This window comes from Portunus trituberculatus, chromosome 41 (genome assembly GCF_017591435.1).
Source record: "Portunus trituberculatus isolate SZX2019 chromosome 41, ASM1759143v1, whole genome shotgun sequence".
NCBI classification, from domain to species: Eukaryota; Metazoa; Arthropoda; class Malacostraca; order Decapoda; family Portunidae; genus Portunus; species Portunus trituberculatus.
In genome coordinates this window covers 37,964,916-37,971,739 of record NC_059295.1, presented here as the reverse complement: position 1 = coordinate 37,971,739, position 6,824 = coordinate 37,964,916, and the positions used below count along the sequence as shown (strand labels likewise).

Genomic DNA, 6,824 nt, shown 5'->3' with positions numbered 1-6,824 from the left:
TGTTGTTTGGCTCGCGCACCAACTATTTATGACAGTTCCACAGCTTTTTGTGTTTGGGCGCCAACCTAGTTGTCTGGCTTACCAAAAGGATATAAAGCGTCGGAATGGTTGGTAGCCCCGCATAGCTGTGGTTGGTAAGCGTGTGAGTGAAAACCTGGTGAAAACGTAAACAATTTCGTTCGATCAGCTGATAACATGTCTCAAGGAAGAGAAAAGTTGACGTCGCTAACCAGCGACCAGAAAAGCACGTTGGTTGATCTTATCAACCAATTCAACGTCGTGCTTGATAAAAGTGGTAATTACTCCATGACAGCTAAGAAACAGGAAGCTTGGGAGACAATTACCAAGAAGTTCAATGCAATATGTGCAACGCTGTTAATCAGTTTTTTTTTTTTTTTTCAGACTCATCACTGGCTATGATCATATTTTCAAAAAGTAGATAACACACACACACACACACACACACACACACACACACACACACACACACACACACACACACACACACACACACACAAGGTATAATGATTAGCATTAAAAGTAGATGGTTAAGTTTATTCATTCTTACATACTATTTGTACTTTGCAATACCTACATTATACACCATAAGATCTTATATATGCGTGGAATCCTCACTCGTCACAATTCTTCCATTTCATACATTTCTTCATCTATGATTTCTTCTAATGCAGCCATGGTACCTGAAAAGTGTAGTTTTTAATGGTCTGAAGAATACCTAGCTGCATTTTGAATGGTTGTAAGGCATAGGTATGTTAGATTTGGGTGGGGGATAGGTGAGGTTAGGTTAAAATATGTTTGGTTTGTTTTGATTTCTGCCAATCTAACATTTCTGCTTTTTCATATTGACATTTTCCATCGCAAATTGATGCTTCAGAAGCTATGACAATAAATAGGTTGGTTAAGTTACCTTGGTTAGGTTAGGTTAGGTTGGGTGGGTTAGGTTAAGTTGGCTGGGTTATTGTTTGCTTGGTTAGGTTACATTAGGTTCGTTAATAGGATCCATTCACTAATGTGTAATAAATCCATCAATAATGTCTTCTGATGTGTAGACCACCACAGAATCAGTGTTACCTGCAAGCTCATCAAGATAGATACCTTTCCTCCATTGTTTCATCGGTCACCTCTTAATAGCCTTGAAATTAAAACTACAAATATACTCAATATACAGCCTCCTGATCATTTTCATTTATTTAATCGTTTTTTTTTTTTTCCTGGGTATGAGCTACGACATGATATCTCGGCTTCAGTCTACTCACTCCTTCCATATTATAGTTTTGCCCTTTAATTCGTCCACTTACCTTTCTTAATAGTAGAAGCACACAGTAAGAATTCATGTAATGATATATAGATAACAAGATTAATCATATACTTACCAAATTTAGTCAGTGAAGTAGAGATGTGACGAGTCGATTAGGCTGTTGTTGATGTTTGGCGTGAACTCACAAGGCGACTACAGTAGACTTCAAAATTAAAAGATGCTCAATATAGCATAAGAAAAGCTTTGTTGTACCATCAAAAAAATTTGACATGGTCAATAGACTGAAATAAATTTAATTACAGTTAGCTTTTTTTTACATTTGGAAATTTAAAATACAAGGCGGTAGCTTTGGTCGCCGGGACACTTGACCAATGTTTTGCAAAACGCCTCTACCAAAGTTCCAATCTTTGGTCCACTAGCGGACAAAAAACAGATGGAAAAAGGCATTCTGGAACGGCACAGGACACAAATTGCTTGGTTGGCTGCCTAACGGACCAAAAAGAAGTAATTCAGGAACCGGCTGTTAAACAGAAACAAACAATTTCACTCACACTATTTGTATCCTTACTCCATTTGAAGCCACTGCAAAAATATTGAAAAGAAAAAAAGATATATGGATCATCTTTATTGAGTTACACTTTATCAGATTTGAAAATGAAAGCATCTTGTAGAATGATGAAAGTAAAAACATACAAATTTATGTTCATATTTAATTTTCATGATTTATTTAAAAAAAAAAAGTATTGAAAAAAAGTGACTTTGCCATATAGCGTATAAATAAAAATTCTTTGGAAAGAAAAGTAAAAAAATGGAATATTTTCAGACTAAAATGGTTGCTCTTTCTAAGAAATAGTGTATAATTCTTAATTTGCTTCCCAATTGTGGTGCTCTGGCTAAATGAAAATGAAAAATTTTAGTTTCTGATTTTGATAAATAAACAGGTAAACAAATAAACAGAACCTGCATATCAACACCATGGTTTATCTTGATAACTTTTTTTCTTGAACTTATTACTAAAAACACTATTTCAAAATTATTTATAAATTGTATGCTTTTCACCCTAATTGTGATGTTCTGAAGAAAACAAAGGGGATTCCTGAAAATGCAATTTCCTATGGAAAATCAAGTCATCTGTAACTGGCTAATAGGCTTCAGTGAATGCTATTTCATCAATGAGATCTACAGTTTGCTCAGCCAACAGCTGCTGTGTTCTCTCATTAGACAATCCAGAGGGATGCAACATGTCAAATTAACTTATCAAAGAAACCAGAAGAAAAAATGATAACTATTACACGCATGTAGAAGGAGAGAATAACTGTACCAGGACTCTTATCAAATCCCAGAGAACATATTTGGCATGAGTTAGAGGTACTATAAACAATATTTTAACCCCCTACGTATGTTCATGAGTCAATATTTCACAAACGGACTTTGTGGGTCCACCTGGCGTCACAGCCTTTACCTAGGAAGGAAAGAGCATCACCAGCGAGGAGACTGGCCATCCTCCTCTATATGTGATGACCAACACACACACACACACACACACCCCGGTCCTCTGGCTGGCTTCAAAAGCCAGAGGACCGGGTTATTGCCGGGTGGAGATATTTGGGTGTGTCTCTTTCACGTAGCCCTGTTCACCTAGCAGTGAGTAGGTACGGGATATAAATCGAGGAGTTGTGACCTTGTTGTCCCGGTGTATGGTGTGTGCCTGGTCTCAGGCTTATCCGAAGATCGGAAGTAATGAGCTCTGAGCTCGTTCTGTAGGGTAACGTCTGGCTGTCTCGTCAGAGACTGCAGCAGATCAAACAGTGAAACACACACACACACACACACACACACACACACACACACACACACACACACACACACACACACACACACACACGTAGGAAGACCTACGGAAATAAAGCAAATGCAGGACATCATGGTTACTAAGGAAGATGTAAGGAAAATTATAAGCAATCTGGATATTAATAAATCAATGGGGCCTGATGGCATATCTGGGAGGTTGCTAAATGAATGTAAGGATCAATTGTTGAACCCGTATTTGATATTGTGGAAACCTCCATACGAACAGGATTAGTCCCGAAAGAGTGGAAAAGAGCTGACATTGTGCCTATATATAAGAATGGTAGTAGAATGGAACTGCTAAATTATAGACCAGTATCGTTGACTAGTATATTGTGCAAGGTATGTGAAGAAGTAATTAAAGCTAAGTGGAGTGAGTATCTAGAAAGTGAAAACATTCTGAGTGAAAGACAGTTTGGTTTCAGAAAAGGAAGATCGTGTGTATCCAATTTATTATGTTTTTATTCAAGAGTGACTGACATACTACAACATAGAGAGGGATGGGTGGATGCTATCTACCTGGACTTGAGAAAGGCCTTTGATAAAGTACCACACAATAGACTGATGTGGAAACTAAAGAAGATTGGAGGAGTAAATGATAAACTAGCAAAATGGATGGAAAATTACTTAATGGGAAGAGAAATGAGAACAGTGGTGAGAGGAAGGAAGTCCGAGTGGAAGAAGGTAACCAGTGGAGTTCCACAAGGGTCAGTGCTTGGTCCCATCATGTTTTTGATTTATGTTAATGATATGCCAGTAGGAATTGACAGTTACATGAACATGTTTATGGACGATACTAAAATTATGAGGAGAGTAAAGAATGTGGAAGATTGTAACAAGTTACAGGAAGATCTTGATAAAATATATGAGTGGAGTAAGAGTGGCAGATGGAATTTAATATAGACAAGACCCATGTTATGAAAATGGGAAGAAGTAGATACAGACCAAACTGGGATTACAGGCTGGGTGATGAGAAAATTAAAGAGACCAATGAGGAGAAAGACTTAGGAGTAACCGTGCAAAACACTTTGTCACCGGAGAAACACATTAACAAGATTTTTTGGAAAACATATAACATGCTTCAAAATATTGGCCTTGCATTCCACTACCTAGATGAAGGAATGATGAAGAAGATATTATGTACCTTAATAAGACCCCAGTTAGAATATGCAGCTTGTGTCTGGTCACCGCATATGAAGAAAAATGTGAAGAAGGTAGAAAGGGTACAGAGGCTGGCAACAAGGATGGTACCAGGACTCAGGAGTTAGACTATGAGGAAAGACTGAGGAAGCTGGGGCTGACCACATTAGAAGGGAGAAGAACAAGAGGAGATATGATAACTATGTATAAATTGGTGAACAAGATTGACATACTGGACAGAGAGTTGATAAAGGTGACCACAAGTAATCAGCTCCGAGGACATGGAAAAAAGCTAATAAAAGACATCTGTCTAAATGACGTGAGAAAATACAGTTTCCCGCATCGTAGCATTGATAAGTGGAATAAACTGAGGAGTGATGTCGTTGATGCGGTGTGTGTCAATCAGATGAGAGATATGACAGGAATGGACAAGGAGACAGGACACAAAGAGCTTAGCTCGGGCCCTGTAATACACAAATAAGTAAATACAAATAGGTAAATACACACACACACTCAGACCCATAGACCTTGGAGCCAGAAGTGTGTGAAAAATGGTGCGCTTTTTCAAAACCATTAACCAGTGACTCTATATGGAGTCATGTCCCCATTTAAGGGTTAAGTTACATATGTAGAGTTTCCAACTCATTCCTTCTAGTCGGAAAGTGTCAGACGTAGCGCCTGGAAAGTATAGACTGGTTGGCGTTTTGGCGGGAAGTGAATGTAAACAAACAGCTATAGTCTGTTCACTTTAGTCTGAGCCGTGAAACCGAGCCTCATTTGAAAGGAGGCCGCTGATTGGCTGGCCCCCTCTCTCACTCACGTTGTGTTGAAAGGCTGCGTCATGAATGCTTTGTGGTACATGCTTTTGTTTTATTCAATAAATGCAATAATTTATAACAGCATTCCTTTAAATATATCTAAAGGATATGATGATAAGTAACCCGTGTTTAAAGATGTTGCGAAAAGTTTTCCACTTCAACTCGCTAAAACTTCTTTATAGTTGCTAATTAATTTTTTTTCCCCGAGTATCAAAGCTTCTGCATTTACTGTTGAGTGTAACGGTACCAACAGAAACTGTCTGTTATGTGTATAAGATGAGATATAATGAATAAAACAAAAGCATGTACCACAAAGCATTCATGATGCAGCCTTTTAACACAAGGTGAGTGAGAAAGAGGGCCAGCCAATCAGCGGCCTCCTTTCAAATGAGGCGCCTATCCCGCTGTACTAAAAAAGTGAAGCCAGTGGGTTACACATACAACATTGTGTTGTGTGTGTTAAGCAATAGGAAATTGCAGCTTTCTTTTTCATTACTAGAGGAAAACTAAGAAAGAATTGATAGTTTAATTTAAGTAAACCAAATTATAGTTTCCTAAATATGTCATATAGACTTACTATTAACGGTGTTAATACGAAATAGCTACAATATTGAAAGAAATACAGCAGGACGTTTCCGGGAGAAATTATGGTAAAAGATTACTTTTTCTCGTTTAATGCATGCCAAGGAACAAAGAGTGCAGTAAAATTTCAGTGATTGATGCTTTTCCAACATACAGTGACATGAAATCACACATCATTCTAAATAAGAGCTATAAAGAGAGAGAGAGAGAGAGAGAGAGAGAGAGAGAGAGAGAATTTTGATTAATGTATATATCTTAGTGTGTGTGTGTGTGTTTACTGTTTACTGTTTGATCTGCGGCAGTCTCTGACGAGACAGCCAGACGTTACCCTACGGAACGAGCTAAGAGCTCATTATTTCCGATCTTCGGATAGGCCTGAGACCAGGCACACACCACACACCGGGACAACAAGGTCACAACTCCTCGATTTACATCCCGTACCTACTCACTGCTAGGTGAACAGGGGCTACACGTGAAAGGAGACACACCCAAATATCTCCACCCGGCCAGGGAATCGAACCCCGGTCATCTGGCTTATGAAGCCAGCGTTCTAACCACTGAGCTACTGGGCGTGTGTGTGTGTGTGTGTGTGTGTGTGGAGAGAGAGAGAGAGAGAGAGAGAGAGAGAGAGAGAGAGAGAGAGAGAGAGAGAGAGAGAGAGAATTTTGACGTGTTAAGTAATTGCTATACCAAGAAAAATCATCCTTCAGGCCAAGTTTCACCTGCTATACAGTTTACTTATCCTTCATTTAAATGCACATGTATATGTACATATCTACATCTATACGCACATGTATATTCACATGTGTACATGACCTTGTTCAGTCATACGTTTGCCCCAAAGACAGCTTTCCACCACTCACCCAAGTCCACCAAAGCTGGAAAACACTGCATTATCTCATTTGTATGTATGCTTTACCGTTTAAATCTTCGTGACACAGTTGCCACGACTATTGCGACTCTATTAAGGTCACATATATGGTAGCCAGCCTCGAAACATGGACATGAGACGGAAAATAAGGAGCGTAACTCGGGCGTTCCCATGTATTTTTCAATGGGCGGTCGGCAATGTTTTGGGTGTAAGGGGGTAGGGGCAGCAGCGGACCAATAGCCCGCTGGCTTCACTTTTGTGACGTCATGCCTCCACCTGTTATAAA

At 39.0% G+C, this 6,824-nt stretch overlaps 1 long non-coding RNA gene across 1 annotated transcript; it reads right to left on the bottom strand.

The window, feature by feature from the left end:
* Positions 1-539: 539 nt before the first annotated feature.
* On the bottom strand, positions 540-1,482 carry LOC123517104. The gene is made up of 2 exons (XR_006678393.1): positions 1,395-1,482; positions 540-701 (listed from the first exon to the last, which is right to left on the bottom strand). It is a non-coding gene; the product is annotated as an uncharacterized LOC123517104 (long non-coding RNA).
* Positions 1,483-6,824: the final 5,342 nt, after the last annotated feature.